We start from the raw sequence: 19614 nt of genomic DNA, 5'->3' as shown, positions 1-19614 counted from the left end.
CATCCATTTACCCACCCGTCCATCAACTTGCCCATCCATCCATCCATCCATCCATCCATCCACCCATCCATTTACCCACCCGTCCATCAACTTGCCCATCCATCCATCCATCCATCCACCCATCCATATACCCACCCGTCCATCAACTTGCCCATCCATCCATCCATCCATCCATCCATCCATCCATCCATCCACCCATCCATTTACCCACCCGTCCATCAACTTGCCCATCCATCCATCCATCCATCCATCCATCCACCCATCCATTTACCCACCCGTCCATCAACTTGCCCATCCATCCATCCATCCATCCATCCATCCATCCATCCATCCATTTAACCATCCATCCATCCATCCATCCATCCATCCATCCATCCATCCACCCATCCATTTACCCACCCGTCCATCAACTTGCCCATCCATCCATCCATCCATCCATCCACCCATCCATTTACCCACCCGTCCATCAACTTGCCCATCCATCCATCCATCCATCCACCCATCCATATACCCACCCGTCCATCAACTTGCCCATCCATCCATCCATCCATCCATCCATCCATCCATCCACCCATCCATTTACCCACCCGTCCATCAACTTGCCCATCCATCCATCCATCCATCCACCCATCCATTTACCCACCCGTCCATCAACTTGCCCATCCATCCATCCATCCATCCATCCATCCATCCATCCATCCATCCATTTAACCATCCATCCATCCATCCATCCATCCATCCATCCATCCATCCATCCACCCATCCATTTACCCACCCGTCCATCAACTTGCCCATCCATCCATCCATCCATCCACCCATCCATTTACCCACCCGTCCATCAACTTGCCCATCCATCCATCCATCCATCCATCCATCCATCCATCCATCTATCCACCAACAGGCACTTTTCAGCACCTACTGTGTGCTACTGTGGTAAGTGTTCAGACTGCAACTGTGAGCAGTAGATACCCCCGATGACTCACACAGCTTGCAGTCTAGTGCAGGAGGCAGACAATGAAACAGTCACACTAAAGCAATATTTAATTATCAGCAGTGGAAGGTATTTTGGAGGTTAGGAAAACAACTCTGTAAAGCATGTAATAGAAATCTAACTTTGCTGAGCTCCCTGGGGGAAAAGATCAGTTGCCTTGAGGGTGATGGGTAAGTGACAGTGTTCCAGACAAGAAATTAAGGATATAGATGTAACAGCATAAACCAGTGTGGTGAGGGACTTGAAATAAATTTTGTGCATTTGGAATGTGGAGAACAAGGTGCAGAGCAGTTTGAGGTGTGATTGGAAAGGTAAATGGGTGAGATCAGGGCCATGGAGACTCTATTAAAAAGTTTTGGGTTTTATCTTAAGAACAATGAGTAACAGACACTCCCGGAGAATTTTTGATAGGAGGGTAATGATATAAGATCATCCACGTGTTAACTGTTGTTAACTGTGACATTTAGAATGCTTTTGCTTTATTTTGCATAGATTTGAATTGGAGTTTGTTTAGGAAAACAAAGTGGGTGAGATTATTGGCCCATGTCACTAAATAAATTTCAGGGATGCTTGATCCAGGGAAACACTGTGACCTGGTTTGTGTCTCTAACTTTGGGCTCCGGTTCTTGGAATGGTTTCTGTTATCAGGCAGGCTCTCCCTTCCTGATGGAGACAGGAGGTGGGGAGGCTTGTTCCAAAATGGCCATCTGGGTACAGGCTCTATTTTCTTGGCCAGTGGGGAAGAAAAGTCTGCTTCCTTGAGAGGTTTTTTAAAGTCTTAGAATTTACTTTAAATAATCTTGATCAGATTGTCTTGGAATGTGTTCCTGCCTTGAAAGAATCCCTGTGGGCTATGCAAGTTACTCTATGGGGCCATTGCATCCAAAAGTGCGGCTGGGCATCTGGGCTGAAGTTAGGAAGGGAGTCCCCATCGTCATTCTGGCTGCAGCACCATGCATGGTTCAGAGGGGAGCAGAGCCGTGTGGAGTCAGGAGGGTGGTCAGTGTCCTTGAGGAGGACTGATGGGCAAAGGGAGTTTGGATAAGAGGGACGGCAATGCAGATGGAGAGAAATGGGTGAATTCCAGGGGCACTTAGGCATGACTAAGTTATGAGGTTGGATTGGAGCATGGATTGGATATGAGGTTGCTGGAGTTGGCCTGGTGTGGTTGGCAGGATTGCACTGGACCACCAGGTGTGGTGCCATGGACCAGCATGGAGGGCCCAGAAGATGACCATGGTGAGGGTGAAGTTTTTTACTTTTGTCTTGAGTATATCGAATTTACGTTATGACGTTCATGTGGAAATGCTGAGCAGCATATACATCTATGTATAGATCCTGAGCACATCGAGGAAGTATGGCTAGAAATAAGAATTTGAAAGTCATCTTCATTTAAAGGCTAACTGGAGGCATGGTCATAGATGAGATTTCTCAGGGAAGGAGTAGAGGATGAAGAGGAGGATGAGTAGGGACAAGATTCAGGAATTCTAGCACTGAACAGACAAGGAAGATGAATCAGAAAGGAAGCAAACAGTAGAGGCCAGAGATATCCCTGAGGTCAGAGAGCGAGGAGGGATGACAGGTCTTTGTCCCGTGTACAGCATATATCCCCTTCCTATTTCATAAATGCATCTTTGCTCAGAGTCACCGGCTGGCCAGGGCCACCCTTCTGCATGACCACAGCCCGTCACTGCCTGTGCCGTCTCCCACCATGGCAATACCATTGCCCTCTGTGCAAGGATGTCTCGTCTACTGCTATTATTCAGTGCCTCCCCGCTGCCGGCCATGGCTCTTCCTCGCGGCTCTGTCCTGCTCGGGGCAACCAGCCTCCTTGAATGAGAAATCCTGGGGGGGCATTTCCTTCTGTTCCTTTAGAGTTGCTTCTTCCCAGACTTGGTCTTAGTCTGGCTTTCTGTGCCATGCTTCCTTCTTTCCCATTTGTGGGTCTGGTTTTACCAGACTCCACATTATTTCTTATCTGCTCTGTCCAGCCCTTCTGGTTGTTCTGACACAGGGTAGATGGCACTTCTTTTGCTTTCATTCTACTTAAGATGGCTCAGGTTTCCTTTGAGCTACAGCTTAAGCACTGGGGTTTCCTGTTTTTCCTCTTTTATGTAGTCTGAAGTCCTGGAGTGTATGGTGGCAGGGGATGAAGGGCGGATTCCACTGTCCTGGCGGTAGTTGTGTGTGTGTGTGTGTGTGTGTGTGTGTGTGTTATCTCTTGGCCATCATGAAGTCTTCCTCCCAATTTTCCCCTCCCAACTCCACTTCGGCTCTCCCACTCGAGTGAGAGGTTCATAGAGCTGTTTTCCCCACAGCCCTCCACCTTAGTGCAACTCTTAAGCTGTGTGTCAACTTGTGGACATAGGAGTATCCACATTTGCGTGCTGGGCATTGTGCATCTGTGTGAGCATGCATATGGGCACTTTCCAGGGGAGGGGTGCACAGCTCTCATCCAATTCAGAAAGAGCCAGTCCTCACCCCATATTTTAACACTATTTTAATACCTCGATGGTATCTCTGCAATCCGTTAGAATGATGTGCAAAGTTCCTGTGGCTTGAACTTTGCCCTGTTCTCCATTTCATTTTCTACGCCTTTCCATCTAGTATTATGCATGCTGGCAACACCCATCACTTGCAACTCCACCTACGTACATGCATGCCCACATGCATGCGCATTCGTGTACACACACACACACACACACACACACACACACACACACACTGTGCTCCGCCATGTCTCCATGGCTTTGTTCAGACTGCTTCCTCTACCCAGACCTGGTTTTCTTTCCTGACACGGGGATTGTCTATATATTTTATTGCCCGTGCTGGTTTCTCAATTCAGATACAGAACATCTTCTCAGTGCTTTCCTGGCTGTACCCGCTGGCTTGACTTATAAACACATTTTCTCTCTCTGAGAAGTGTTGACAGTCACCTGCTGTAATAAATAGCCTTCACACTTTGACTAATTTATTTGATTTCAAATAATGAAAAATACCAAATATATCATAATATCTTTGCAATAACAAATTTTAAGAAGCAGTGAGCTCTTCCTTCCTTCATTCCCTCCTTCCCTCCCTCTGTCCCTCCCTCTTTTCCCCTTCCCCCCTCCTTGCCTCCCCCCTTCCCTCCTTTTCTCCCTTCTTCCTTCTCTCCCTTTCTCTCTCTTTTTTTTTTTTTTACAACAACATCTGTTCACCCACGACTCTTCCTCCTCTCCACACAGACAGAGGTGACAGGAAGGTGAATGCAGTTCAGAGCAGGCTGGGAGAAACACTTTACTACGTGTGTGTATAGATGTGATCGCCAGCATCTCATTTTAGCTCTAGAGCCCCTGATACTTCTTGAACTATCACTGAGCACATGAGTTTATGCCCTGCTGCTTAGGAATTATTTGAGTAGGTTAATTATATCCCTTCAGTGCATGTTAATTTTTTGCATAAATATTATATTCTTCTGAGTTTTTATCCTCCTTTTCTTATGTAATATATAATAGATTCCAGAACAGGTGGAAATATCATCTAAAATGTGTAGGCTGTTTTAGTTCAACACATTTGCTTAATTTACTTATATGAACTTTGCTACAGTTAGACAACCTAAAATTATCCATAAAATTATAAAGAGAAGTACAATTTTGAACACAGGGATAGGGCAGTCTGGAAACCTTGATAGTGATACCTGTCATTTACTGAGAGCTACTACACGCCAGGTATTATGTTTGCTCTGGATATACTACCTCACTTGCTAGTGTCAGTGAGGGGTAGGTGAGGGAACTCAGCCTCAGGGAGGCTAACTCACATGCCAAAAGTCACAAGGCTGCCACAGACACACTGATGCTCGAGCCTAAATCTCCTGGTCTCAGAGCGTAAACCCTGAGCCTCTGTTCGGAGGGTCCTCGTTATCTACTCAAAGTGAATTTGCTTCAAGTGGGCACCAAAAATTCAAAATAAATAGTGTAAACAGTTTTGGGTTGGGACATTAACTTGAAAGATAAAGCCAGGAGGTGGGCTAATAATATAGCTATTCTCTCCCATATTTTGCAAGATTTAGGTTTTCACTGCAATTGTGACTAATCCTTATTACAAACAAGGAAAGAATCAAATGTTCTGTGGGGATTTCTAGTGTAATTTCTCTCAGTGGAATGCCATGTAGCATGACCTCTCCTTCCACATTTGGAAGCAGGATCATAGAGAAGGTAAATTTTGCAAATGTGTAGCTCGGTTTCGCAAAGGCCTCTCTGATTCAAAAATTTCCTTTTGAATTTGCACCTACTTGTTCCATGATCTATGTGCTTTTCTCGTCAACTACCAGCTGAAGACAATCTTCATGTACTTGTGTGTTTGTGGAGAGATGAATAGCTCTCACCCATTATTTTCATTGATTCCGTGGGATAATGCCTCCTGCAAAATTTGTAATTTTATTGTGTAATCATTTTGCATTGTGTTGAAATGTCCAACATTCAATGATGAGTGAAGCGCTTCTGTGACAGCCCTCCTGTGGTAGATGGAGTGGTGTTCAGCAGACACCCGCCCCTCCTGGGGGCAACATATAAGTCTCCCTACAGACTTTGGTCCTGTGACTTGTTCTGGCCAATGGAATGGGAGTGGTTGTGACGTCCTCATAAGTTCTAAATGTGCTGTGTGTTTGGTTTGGCCCGTGTGCCCCTGCTATCCATGACGAGATAAACACCCAAGGCATAGCTCCTTGTCAAGATATCTCATTCAAATTTGCCAACATGTTTCCAAAGAAGCTGAGTCCCTGTGATCTAACCCTTCCTCCTTCAGGTGAGCCCAGCGGTGATCATGCCACACTAAAGTCATTCCCAGACCTTGAGGCTGTGGGTACTTTCCAGCTCGTTCTTCCAAATTTATGTGAATATACCTGTTTATGCCAAAATATCTCTTGAAAGATACAGAAGAAGCTGGTTCCACTGGTTGCATCCTGAGAAGGAAATTAGGTGGCTGGGGATGGTGGTGGGAGAAGACTTTCCCCTGTGACCCCTTTGTAGCTCTAAATTTGGAAACACACACTAATAGTACTCAAAGAAAAACGATTCAAATAAAAATAATTGTCAGCACAGGAGCAATGCTTGTGCTTTAGGCACTGTTAGCATGGGGTATCTATAGTCAGAAGAATCCCGCAGTTTACTTGGGAAGAAATAGAATTATACTACGTGACCAGAGGTAATTCTGATTTGAGCACCTGGGATTTTCTTTGTTTGGGGACCTGTGAGGCTGCCTCAGGAGGGGCGATAGTGTGGGATGCCTGGGGACCAGGGAGAGAGAGAATAGACCTGAGGAAGCCAGCCCTCCCCCAGAGGGACGCACCCACACGGGACATGGGCTTTCGAGTCTGAAGGCCTCGCTGCAAATAAAAACTGCTGAGAGAACGTTTTTGTGGCTTCAAATAACTGTGATGTGTGATAATTTTCTGTGTTATTTAGGGCTGTGATAGAAAAGCTATAAATAACTTGAAGTGTGAGGTTTGTAAGCCATGATGGAGCCCAGTCCCAGCGTAGGTGACGCTAAGGACACGTTCCAGGGTCTGAGAAGGAGGCAGGGAAAGAAGGATGGCAGAGGTGAGTCCGAGCCACAGGCCCTGCTCCCTAGGGTAGCGGCCAGGGTGCTGTCAGCAGTGACGTGACCCTGGGGCAGCCTGTGGGGGACACAGCCGGCACTGGAGTGGGACTCTGGTTTCTTCCTCTGTGCGTGCACGCACGCACACACACACACACACACACGGTTTTATACAGTAGGTTTAGACAGTTCATGTCGCTCTACAACTGGTTTTTCTCATTCAACCACATATCACGAAGATGTGAACATGTCGGTTTTGCACCGTAGTGCTGAGGGTTTAGTGTGGGAAACATCTCAGGAGTTTGGTTTAATCACCTAGAGAGATGAGCTCTAATTTCCTGGCATCTGCTGTGTCTTGACCATTACTTGGAAGCATCACAGTATTTTGAAACTGTTCTCTGTCAGCTGTGAAAGTTTTACAATGGTTTTCACTTTGCAGTGACCCCATGCGACTGAAGGAGGACAGCCGAGCATGGGGTGTGCTGTGTTTTCAATAAGAGGTGAAACGTTATTGGCCAACTACCAAAAAGGGCACACTATTTTTTTTAAAAAGTTTGCATGAGTAACACATACTCTGCATATAAGTTCATAACACTGAAGACTGGTCTGCGGATCGATTTCCAACCTGTCTCTGGGACAGTCTGATTAATGAACCCACAGAACTTCCTTTCCTACAGGCATGACCGCTTGTGCAGGGAGGCTGAGTGTGGTTGGGAGGCTGGTATTTCATGACGATGTGGTGAGACTAGAGTATCTCATTAGCTCCTGGGGGAATGTGTCATAAGCTACATTCTGTTTATTCTTGGAGATTCTGTAAGCTTCCTGGGACCTGGTGACCAGCCCCGGTAGAGTAGCACCTTTACAAACACCTTCGTCTGAGGAACACGTGTGGACCAGCCCCGATCCCAACGTGTGCACCTTCCCTGTGATAAGACCTCACCCCCCACAACTGTTCTGTGGAGGCATCAAAACCCATGGAGGAGGGTGGGTGGTGATGAGGGATGTTTCTCAGCTTGCTGGGTTTGGTTTCCTTAGGCAGTACCATTCCTTATCTAAACACCGAAGCTTTTTTTAGACCTCCGTTACCTACCCTGCTTTTTAGAGTCCAACTTACATAAGAGATGGCATTTATACAGCAAGGTAAAGTTTATTTTCTGTGTCTCTTATAGCCTATGAGATCCTAAGAACAGGGATTATGGATGGTTTATTTCTGTCTCTCTAAGGCCTGGCAAAATGACGAATATATGCAGGAAGCACTTAATTAGTGCTGAATGAATGAATGGAGAAGGCCAGTGCACGTAAGCAAGTATTTAATCCGTGCTGAATGAATGAACGAATGAAAAAATAAACCAAGGCAGTGGTCATAGTGATGATGGTGATGGTGATGGTGGTGATGATGGTGATGGTGGTGATGATGGTGATGGTGATGATGGTGACGGTGGTGTTACTGTATATGTGTGTGTGTTCTCTGAGTAGAGAGGGGTGGTAGTAGTAGTATGGTGTTTGCATGTGCATGTGTGTATATGTGTGTGCGCGCACATGCACACACCATGGAGATCTTCTGGGAGACCCCATTAGGGAGGGTACAGTGTGGTTTGTTTGCAGCACAGGAAGGTCTATTAGTTTTAAACTCTGGGTTCTGTTCGGCTTTGGGAATGTGGAAAGAGAATTTTTTTCTTTTACTCCAATTTCTGTCAGTTTTTCTTGAAAGTCAGGGAGTCTTTTCTTGCACTGCCTTGCTGAGCTGAGCAAGTGGGCTGGCGGTAATGCCGTACTGCAGGGACACTGGGAACAATAACTAATGGAAAGTGATTGCCTGTAATGACACTCTTTGAAAGCGTCAGATGATTACACACTAGAGGAAGAGAGGATAATCGTCGGAATTTCAATGGAGCCCTCTCTTCACCATATTAGAGGCAGAAGCAGCCTAATGTTGCACCCTTCCCAGGCTCTCAGCTCCACGACCCATTAGAAACTCATCAGGGGATTGGGGCTCAGGAGCTCCATGCTGCTAAATTCCATCGCCAGGGTGGCGCCTGGAATTCGTGGTCATATGCCTCTGGATGGAAGTGCTGAGTTGGCTGAACGATCCTTTAAACTATGAATTAATGCTTTAAGACACCTTGATTCTTAAGGAAAATGTGAAAGAACTCTCAGTAACCATTTGTGAAGGGGAGGGTCTAAGGAGACTCTGATGGTGATGATCTCATTCAGATTTAGTGACCCCTTGCTGGATAAGCAGTTAGACAACCTCCCGACCTCTGGGCATATGAGCCCGTTGACTAAGACTCCATCTCCATTCATAGGTCATAGTGTCGGAGCCCTGGGGTCCCTTAACTCTAGCCTCCCGTCCCAGCTACAATGGATTCCATAGAGACACGGCTCACCGCCTAAGCCCAAGGCTGCCAGTCCCCTGCAGGAGCAGCGCCTCAGGTTGGCAGGGGGAGGCCTTGACTGTTTCTGACTCTGGTGACCTCAGTTTAGCGTCATGTGTAACATGGGACCACTGTTGTACTGGACTCACCTGGGGATTTGGACACTCACGAACCCCTGGGTAGCTGGGCCTCTGCTGCTCAACTTTGCTGGAGGGCAATGGTGCTTCCAGAGGGCACTAGCCCTGGGTGGGAGGGAGTGCCCCATGGCAGGGCCCATTTGTAGATTTAAAACTTGATTTGCATTAGCATAGGGGTGATTTTCATCTGCTTCCAACACTGCCTTTTTGACAGCATGTAATGCATTCTCCATTCTGAGCCACACATTGGCAGAAGTTGATGAGTGAGACATTAATGCTTTCAGACTATTTGTCTGAAATCAAATTCCAGAGAGAGACACGCATTGTGAGTGGTGTTTGGGGCATTTTGTGCCCTGCCCACCACCACCTGGAGTGTCCTGGGATCTGGAGAAAGAAACCCTGAGTGATGTGCAAGAGACCGAGTTTGAAGGCACCTGTCAGTGATGCTTTCCCACCCCGGGGAGCTGAGGGGAGGGCTTCAGGCTGCAGGATGAACCTTGTTCCAGCTGTGGTCAGAGCCAGGGGCTGTGCTGCTGCAATGACTGTGGTCTGTGCCAGCGCTCACCTGTCGGCAGAGCCCAGGGAAACGGAAGTGAAGTCTAAGATGAGCTCCAAGAATCCAGTCCCTTGGTCTTGACTTAGGAAGCAAAGACTTGTAACAGGGTTTGTGCTCCCTCAAGAAAACCATTCTTCAAAAACCAAACAGACAAATGTACAAAATCACATTTTCCCCTCCTTTCAGACAAATGATCTGAAACACTAATGCCTCACTCATCAAACTCTGTCAAGGGGTGTCTTTGAACAGAGAATCTATTATATACTGTCAAAACCCAGTGTCAGAAGTAGGTAAAATCACAGTCTGTGCTAAATGCAAACAAAGTTTTAGATCTACAAATAACCTTTAAAACTACCTCGTTTAGGGCAGCCCTCGTGGCTCAGTGGTTTAGTACTGCTTTCAGCCCAGGGCGTGATCCTGGAGACCCAGGATCGAGTCCCATGTCGGGCTCCCTGCATGGAGCCTGCTTCTGCCTCTGCCTACATCTCTGCCTCTATCTCTCTGTGTGTGTCTCTCGTGAATAAATAAATAAAACCTTAAAAAAAAAAAAAACTTACCTCATTTAAAAACCAACCTTGAACCCTTTCAAATCTAAACATATATACTTTATTAAAAAAATAATCTTACAGGGTTTTTTTTTAAGTTATTTTTAAAATGATGAAAATTCCCAAACAATACAGCTTGCTCCTTCGTAGGTCCCATCTGGGCTTTTTTTTTTTTTTTAATTTTTATTTATTTATGATAGTCACAGAGAGAGAGAGAGAGAGGCAGAGACACAGGCAGAGGGAGAAGCAGGCTCCATGCACCGGGAGCCCGACGTGGGATTCGATCCCGGGTCTCCAGGATGGCGCCCTGGGCCAAAGGCAGGCACCAAACTGCTGCGCCACCCAGGGACCCCCCATCTGGGCTTTATTGCTTCGGAGAACTTGTGGACGGTGCTACGTAAACGTGCTTTAAGCAGGGGTTCTCCATCGTCCGTGTTGGATCTATAACAACCTCTTTTCCCACACTGTCCTCATCTCTGTCATCCTGTCCACCAGCCTTCTAGGCCATGTCCACACATACCCGTCTTCAATAGAAACCTGTGAGCAAACCACTCCCAATCCATAAACCAGGGAGAGTCACGAGGCACTGACGGAGCATTGCACTCAGAGACCCCAAAGGAGGGGGTTTGCTGGGCACCCAGCCTCAGGGTGGACGTCCCCAGGGCAGGACCTCTGCAGAGGACAGCCTGGTGGGAGGTCGTCTGCATGTGTGCTGCTCTATGGAAAATGGGTATTTTCTCAGCTGTATCTGATTGGCTATTTCTGTCTTTATCACTATTTTGAATAGAAGAATATATTCAGCAATCTTGGTGGGGGGGAGTATTTTCTATAGTCATTCATGAGATTACTTACCTTCTCCCTAACTTTGTCTCTGCTTTTCCACTCCTGTCACTCTGGGGAGGTGGTCACCCCTACTGTGTCCAGTCTGTGGGTCCCTCTGCTTATTTTAATAGCAACCTGAGAAAATGACTCTTAATTCTCTCATCTGCATCTATTGACTGCTTGCATTTTTTTTTTTGCATTCAATGTTTTTGCAGATTAATCTCTCTTGTATCTCTCGCTTTCAAGAGAAAAAATGCAGAGTGTCATTTTTGACATTGACTTTGTTTGAAATGGCAATGTGTGCCTCGTTCTGCCGCAAGCATCTGAGACCTCGACAGGATCACAGGAAAATCCTGGAAATTAATGTGAATATTTCATCTCCCACAGAGACAAATCCCTTTATTTTCAACTAAAGCAATCTTTCCTTTCCTTTTTTTTTTTTTACATGGTGAGCGTTTTTTACCAGCATTTCTAATGAGTGACATGCAAATGAAGGTTGTGTCAGTATTAGAACACATGAATATTTATTGGCTTCTCCTCTTGCTCAGTGCTGAGGTCGAGCAGAAGCCAGGCTTCCTCCCTCCCACTAATTCTCAGCCTGTAGGGTGGCCAATGATGGCCCTTTTGTGGTCAGATCTGACAACAGGGTGGTCAGTGGCCGGGGTCTTCCAACCCCAAAAAGCAAACACTGGGTTTTCAGACTCTTTGTCCTTCCCAAGCAGGCCCCCGATGCCCAGCTGTCCGTCTGCACACAGTCCCCTGGTCCTAAACCCAGCCTGTGTCCTCACCTCCCCAGCTCCTGGGAGGCAGCTCAACCCTGAGCCATGCGTGCTCACAAGGCCCTGAGAGCTTCCCGCTGGCTTCTAAGAGTCCTCCGGGAGAGAATGAGCCAGAGAAAGACGCTGAACGGGGGGCTTGGGGCAATGGACTGGACCTCCAGCGAGTGCTCTCAGTATCAAGCTAAGGCACCCTGAGCTCAGTGGGAAGCAGAAGGTGATCCACTGTTGTTTGTTAAATGCCTGCTCAGTGCTTACCAGGGACTTGAATTCACCAGGAGTCAGATAATAAACAGAGAACACGCAAGTTTGAGGAGATGGTGGTCCTCAAAGGAAGAGGCACAGGGCGCATCTATTGTTAAAAATACCTCAAACTTCAAGCTTGTCATTTCTAGGGGCAGAGCAAGTTCTGAGCCCTGTATGTTGGGAGTGGCCTCATTCCTAGGGTCTTCCGGGAATAACCAAGTTAGGATAGGTCCATTAGGCGGGTCCTCATCCAGAGTGACTGAGTCCTTATGAGAAGGGGAAATGCCATGTGAGCGCCCACGGGGTGACCCAGGCAGGCCCCGGGGTGGGGCAGCCGGAGGAGGAGGCCAGCGATGGAGGAACAACGCAGATGGCTGGGAGGGGACTTTCCCCTGCGCCCCTCCCAGAGAGTGCGGCCCGGCCCACACCCAGACCTTTGACCTCCAGAACTGGGAGGGGATCGGTTTGTGTTGTTTTAAGCCACCCAGGCTGTGGTCCTTTGTTTGGGCAGCACCAGGACACCGATCCAACACCCTACAGCCAGTGAGATCCTGGACTGAAATGAACCTGAACTTGTGGCTGGTGTGAGGGTGACTCAGCTTTAGATGTTTTTCATCAGCAGCTTTGGAAATACAGAAAACTCAAAAGGGCCTAACGTGGCCCCTGTGCATGTAACATTAAAGAGAATTAGAATCTGTTTTGTTTGGAGCTTCCTGCTGATGCTCCAGTTTAAAAACCACAGGCCTACAGAGTTAACTCTTTGTTCTCAGTGGACTCTCATTAACCGATGCCGGGCCAGCCAGCGACCGGGCCCTGGCAGGTTGGAGGAGTTCTGACCCGGACCTCTCCAGGCCCATGCCGTGGACCACTCCTGGGCCTGGGGGGCTGTCCCTGTCCTGCCACTTGGGAAGCTGAAGGGGTTTGGGGTGGATCCCGCTGCCTTCATGAGCTGTTGGCAGAACAATGTGCGTGACCCCTTTGCTCTTTCTCAACCACCTTTTCTGCTTCGGAATCAGACCATCTTGGCTGGAAAGAAGTTTCCTGATGAAAAGCGTGGCCCATCCAGAGTTCATTCTGGCCAGAACCTTCTTTCAAACGTGCGGAGTCCCCTGGGAGAGGCAGGGAGACCGTTGTGTCCTCAGGAGCTCAGCTCTGACCCTCCTGAGGCCCATCTCTGGCAGATCCACCTATTAACGCAAACTTGGGTGATTCGATGCCAGCTTTCTGTTCCTCAATTTGCAGGTCTGGGTCTTGGATAAAAGGTCTACATGCACCTCGAGGCAGGTATGCCTGCATTTCCAGGCGGACGTTGATGTCAGCCCAGAGCCAGGCCCACCCATCCTGAGCTGTGCGCCCCACAGGGCTGCCGGGATGAATGCACACTCTGTGTGCCCGCGTCCGGGGCTGGGGAGACGGTGGGAACCCGATCCCCTTTGTTGAAGGTCCAGGGGAATGTCAGTTGCTGATGCCCGGGGCGCATGTCCAGAACGGTCCTCTTCTAAGACTGGGTTTCTCTTGGCCTTTACCCACCCCTGGTCTGTAACCAGATACCAAGGACACAAAAAGGTTGGCCTTTCTGCTCGTTTTTCACTTGAAAAGCACTGGGAAGCTAGGATTTGAAAAGGAAAAAAAAAATATTTGTTTTTAAATAACACTCCCACCCTGGGGAAATTTCTCCAGATCGGACAACATTAACTCAATCTCTTCTAAAGTACTGGACACCTCACTGGGTAGCTGCTGCACGCCAGCAGGGGCTCCCCCCTTTCTCTCATTTTGTCGTTTATATTCACAGAAGTTCTATCAGATAGGGTTTTGTTACCATCATTTTCACAGATGAAAAGATAGACTCAGAAAGGGGAGGAATGATGTGGCAGGTGGTAGGACCAGCTACCGAGAGGATGGAGGGCCTCACCGGGAGGGAGGGGAGACAGAGACAGAGACAGAGAGAGACACAGACACAGAGACAGCGCAGGGGAGAGGTGATGGCGCCCTGGCGGGTGCAGGGCCGAGAGGGTGGGTCTGTGCGAGGGCCTTCTCCGCCCACATCCCCCATTGCTCCGTGTGCCAGCAGATCCTCCCTGCCGAGCGCTCGGCCCTTGCAGGCAGGCTCTTTGATGCCCACCAGGTGCACTTCGCAGAGAGCCCTCCCAGAACACCCGTGAGGACCTGTCTTAGGCCACGGAGGTCAGGCCAGTGTGTCTCTATCACCCTGATCCCTGGGGGCGAGCCTGGAACCTGTCTGAGAAAGCATATTTACCTGCTTCGAAGCTTCTCCGCAGAGATCTCACCCCTCAGGCATCGAGGAGCTGCACCCCAGCCGTCACGAGATGCTTCCCCAGCGAGGACACCCAGCACCTCCACCTCCACGGGCCCCTCTGTGGGGCCTGGACTCGGGCTGGGCTTGCAAGTGGGGTAGGTGCAGGAACAGCAAGGTGGCCGTGACCTTCCCGTCTGCCCTTCCCATGCTCCCTGGAAAGAAGGTCTAAGGGTATGTGTGCTTGACTTCACTTGTCTGTTTTTTTTTTTTTTCCCAAAGATTTTATTTATTTATTCATGAGAGAAACACAGAGAGAGAGACAGACACAGGCAGAGGGAGAAGCAGGCTCCATGCAGGGAGCCCGACGTGGGACTCGATCCCGGGTCTCCAGGATCACGCCCTGGGCTGAAGGCGGCGCTAAATCGCTGAGCCACCCAGGCTGCCCCACTTGTCTGTTTTAGAGGGACTATAGCACAACCCTCGAGCTCCCATTTCCCCTGGCACCCTGCGGTGGGTCCCAGCAAGGCCAACACGTTTGTCCCTGCCGACCCCCGGGCCTTGGACTCCTGGCCTCCAGAACCTGGAACACTGTCCTACCATCTAAGCCCAGTCTGCAGCAAGTGTCACGGCTGCCTTGGGAAACCGACTTGTACATCTTCTCTGAGGGACCAGGGGGTTACCTCCCGACCAACATGTGTTGGCCCTTAACCCCCGTGACCACGCGGCTGCCACGGACCTGCCGTGGACACGCGTTCCAAGTGAGAGTCAAACCACACGTCTCTAGCCTGGACAAGATCCAAACGCAAAAGTCCAAGTACGATGTGCAGTGAAATGTATTGATTTTGCACCACTGTGAAGTTCAAAATCGTTAAGGCGAACCGTTGTGAGATGGGGCGGGGGGGGCGTCTGTAGCAGGGAATAAAAGTACATTTAGGAAAATTGTCACCTAAATTAATGTTTATCATCCACTCTAAATGATCACGTATCTGCTGTGAAAATTCAGTTTTAAGACAGGCCCCTTCATCTGTCTTCCGGTCGGAGGGCTGCCCCCAGCCTAAGCCCTTCGGAGTAGAGGCTCTAGAGCCACGGCCATGGGGAGCCCATGGCCACCAGGAGCCATGGTCATGAGAATGGATGCCTACCCCGAGGCCCACAGTGCCACGCAAGAGAAACCGCCCTGGCAGCCTGGGCGCGCAGGGGTGAATGAACACTGCGGAGGGCTGATGTGTCTCTAAGCTCATATGCTCCTCTTGGCTGCTGGGAAGCAGGTTGGCCTTGGTGGACCCTTGGCTCCCAAGGTTCATGGTTTAAGCCATGGACGTTCAAATCCTGGAAGCCACCTCCATGGGGGGGACCAGGCTTGGGCATCTGGAAAAGCTTCCAGGCCATTGTGAGGGTTGGAGCCACGGCTGCAGGCTCCCGGGGCAGGCCTGGCTGAGGGACCCCAGGTGGACCCGGGCCAGCGCCGTGCAGAGCCCCCCACGGGGACGTGTCCACAGCCTGCTGGCGCAGGATGCGGTCAGGTGACAAGCTCTCTAAGACAGAGAAGAAGCCAATTCAGAGCTGGGCGGAGGAAAGGCTTGATGATCTCTGTGCTCTCTCTGCAGGAAGTTCTTCAAAACCCTAGTCATCATTAGGCACTTAATTAGCAAAAAGGGTGCGTTTTTCTCTCGTTATGCTTATTGCATTTGCCAGCTTTTGAATAGTTATAATGTGTTGTGATTTCTTTTCTATTCTAAACATTTTTTTCTCATCCGTACTTTCCTCTGGGTCCGTATTTTTATTCTTTTTCTTGAAGGGAGTCCCCACGCTGTGCTAGCTTTAGGGCCTTCAGATCCTGCAACACAGGGCAACGTGCTTGGGGCAGCCTGTCGGCCCCGGCCCTGCAGCCACCAGAGGGGCAAGCAGAGCGTGACGTGGGGGGCGTCGTGGCCACAACATGACCCGTGAGGAGTTCCAAGAGCAGAAAGAAAAATAAAGGTTTTTTAGCAGTTGCTGTGAGTGTGGAATTTTGGGGAGTGGCAGAGATGTCAACCAAGAATTTTAAGGAGTGCTGGTGGGAATCTGGCTTGTATTTCCGCCCGGGTGTGTTGTGTGTGTTGGCGGGAGCAGGAGGAGGCAGGAGGCCGAGAAAGACAAAAATCCACCGCTCATGCACTTGAAAACTTTCGCAGCAGCCAGCCTTTGTAACTTGAATGTGACTTTAAACAAAGACTCCTAACTCTGGGAAACCAACAAGGGGTAGTGGAAAGGGAGGTGGGCAGGGGGTTGGGGTGACTGGGTGATGGGCACTGAGGGGGGCACTTGACTGGGATGAGCACTCGGTGTTATGCTATATGTTGGCAAATCGAACTCCAATAAAAAATATACAAAAAAAAAAAAAAAAAAGATTGAACCACATGGGACCCGGGCTTTTCTCAGGTCCCACCAGGATCAATGGCCAGGACTGTAGTCCTTCCCTTTCTGGACTCCCGGACGCCCTGTGCTGTTTGGCCTTTGCCACCATGTCCTCCTGGAGCACCCCTGGTCCCTCCTGGCGTTCCTCAGGCCACCCTCGTGCCACGTTCCCGGAGATAACAGCGGTGTCCACACCGTGTCCAGCTAGACTATGCAGTTTCTAGAACATTCTTGTACTTTCCAACCCCTGCCCTTTGTCTTTTCTATTGGTTTTTCCCATGAATCCTCCCCTTTTTTTCCAGGTGACCCTTGGGGCACCAAGGCCTCTCAAGACATGAGTCCCGTGTCGCCCCAGTGGTGGTGTTTCCTCACCCTCTCTGCAGCCCTCCGTCTGCACCCTGAGAGCAGGTGCTCTGGACTGCACCCAGCGCCCGTGTGCAGGGAGGGGAGCTGCAGAGTCTGCTCGGTCTCTCGACCCCAGCACCCAGCAGAGCCCGGCTCACAGGGTGCTCTTCTGGAGGCGGGACAGCCGATGTGACTGCCGGCACATCTCAGCCCTTCTTTGTCTCTTCCTCAGGTCCACACGTCCCACTGCACAGAGGAGGCTGCTGTCGCCGTCACAGATGAGGCTCAGAGAGGGTGTCTCATGTCCACGGTGGCTCAGTGTGGAGCAGGAACCCCTGCAGGGCCATCTCTCTGTCACCTTGAGAAAGGATGCCTGCCTCAGGGCACAGGGGATATTATGGCACCTGGGCCCGTTTCAGTTCTTACTGAGGGTCTCAGAAAGAATCCAGCCATCAAGAGGTGACTGGGGCAGGCCTTTTGGATGGGGCGTCCTGGCATGTGCGTGTTTTGGAGCAAGTCCTCGGGCTCATTCATTCAATCGTTCTGTGCATCAGGACAAAAGGTAATCGTATCCGCCACGGCCGGGTGCAGCCTCGCTCTGACCTCAGGGCTGTGGCAGGGGCTCCCACCCCTCCAGGAAAGCAGCATCCCCGTGTGTGCATCCCTAGGGAGCGTGCACTGCGTACACACACCCCGCGAAGGCCCAGAGCTTCGGGTGCCCATAGATGAATGGAGTAGACGTGGGTTCGTGCTGCCCGGGGTCACAGAGCAGGTGCTCAGGGAGCCTGGCATTGCTGCGCCTCGGTCAGTGCAGGTGGGAGAGGCCTTCGAAGCTCAGCACCTGGGGTGAGGGCACCCCGGGACTCAGGTGGGGGACGGGCCAGGGAGCCTGTTCACTGGCTAACGTGAGCATTGCCTAGTGCTTATTTGGCATCACTTGTAACTCGTTTGGAGGAGCCCCTGATTTCGGTCCAATGTCTCTGCCTGATGCTCTGTAAGAAGGGATGGGGCTGGAGAGAGAGCGAGCCGCCGGCCTGCAGCGAGGTGCCTTGGATGCGCTGGGAGCTTGTCTGGCTGGGGCCAAGGCTCCGACCTCATGAGGTCTTTTCCACAGCCACGACTGGCCCAACAACACTGAAGGCCAGGGTGGCCCAGGGTGGGTGGGGACGGGGCCCAGACTCCATGTCCCACGTTGTGTGAACCCACCCTCCGGGGTCATGAGTGAGAACAACAGTCTTCATGAAGCACCAGCTTCCTGACCAGTGAAATGCGGCCAATCTTCCGGTCGTGCAGGGCTGCTGTGGGGATCCACAGGGCTCACCTGGCACAGAGCTGGTGCTCAAGACACCCACCTGCGCTGACAGCTCACGGCTCACTGTCCTGCTGCCTCCTCTTCTCGGCCTGTCCTGCGATGGTCCCCGGCAAACAACAGCACCTGAGCCGCTGTTTCCAGAAGGTGCCTTCCATCCTCCCACCAACAGCTCGGGCGGCTCCAAAGTCACAGGGAAGGGCCCCCCACCATCCAACCACTGACATCGGTGAGTGGTCTGACCCATCAGAACAGCGGCAGGGAGGCTGTCTGTCTTTCCTTCAGGGGCAAGATGTCCAGGAAGCTGCCCCTGAGCACCGCCAGGCCCCTGCTTTCCGGGTCTCACTGCCCAACCCCAGCTCGCTGCCCCAGAGCTCTCCTGTAGATGCCACCTTCCTGCCCTGACAGGATCCATGGGCAAAGTGGGAGGGCTCGTACTCCTAGGTGGCTGCAGGTGTCCCTTGGTCTCAACACTGTCAAGCAAATCTTTAGACGAAGCCATCCTGGAGAGACCCCCCGCCCAGGGCTGGTGGACACCCCGTCGGGCTCACTTCTGCTCGACGCGGGCCCTTTGCTGCCCCTCGGGGTCTGGCCGTGAGGGGACATCAAAGGCATCATGTCCCTCAGTGGTTGTCAGCAGTGGATCGGGGCCACCAGAGTGGGGAAGGGCTGGGAGGGGCCTGGGGCTCTCAGTGTTACCCCAACTCCTCGCAGGGCCCACGGGGCGTTAACCACAGTGGGCAGCGCGCTTCCCCTAAGGCCCTTGTCACACATACTTGCTCTCAGAAAACCAAACTGCTCTTCGTTTACTTGGCTTCCTGAGCCTCCCATCCTGCGTGGGATGCTTTGGGTCGCACAGAACGACACCCAGCTCAGCCTGGTCCCAGGGAAGCAAAGGGAGGCCGGCATGAGAGCATCGTTGCAGGGGAGGGCCTCTCGGGCCTCCGGGATGCCCTCTGTCCTCTCATCCTCTCACAGGCCCCATGGCTCTGTGTCCCCAGGGATAGGCTCTCTGCACCCCGAGGGTCTTCCTGGCAGCCCCGGCTCACGTCTCCCCAGTTTGCAAGTCCAGCTCCAGCAGAGATGGTTAGTGCTCCCCTCTGGCCACTCCAGTCACCTCTGTACTTTTGAACCAGAAGAGATGCATGCCCACTGGCGGGGCCTGGCCGCCTGCCTGCCCGGAGCCTGGGGAAGAGCTGCACAGCCCTCTGGCTGGGAACAGGGACGATGAGGTGCCTCACTGGTGGGGGGCTCAGGGGTGCTGGCCAGACCCACCTCTTC

At 50.8% G+C, this 19614-nt stretch overlaps 1 long non-coding RNA gene across 1 annotated transcript; it reads left to right on the top strand.

Annotated features, from left to right (window-relative positions):
• The first annotated feature begins 6471 nt into the window (after positions 1-6471).
• Positions 6472-18954, top strand: LOC112643802 (uncharacterized). Its single transcript, XR_003125906.3, has 3 exons — positions 6472-6570; positions 17257-17586; positions 18318-18954. It is a non-coding gene; the product is annotated as an uncharacterized LOC112643802 (long non-coding RNA).
• Positions 18955-19614: the final 660 nt, after the last annotated feature.

Source organism: Canis lupus, chromosome 1 (assembly GCF_003254725.2).
Source record: "Canis lupus dingo isolate Sandy chromosome 1, ASM325472v2, whole genome shotgun sequence".
Taxonomy (NCBI): Eukaryota; Metazoa; Chordata; class Mammalia; order Carnivora; family Canidae; genus Canis; species Canis lupus.
This window is presented reverse-complemented; position numbering and strand designations above follow the sequence as displayed.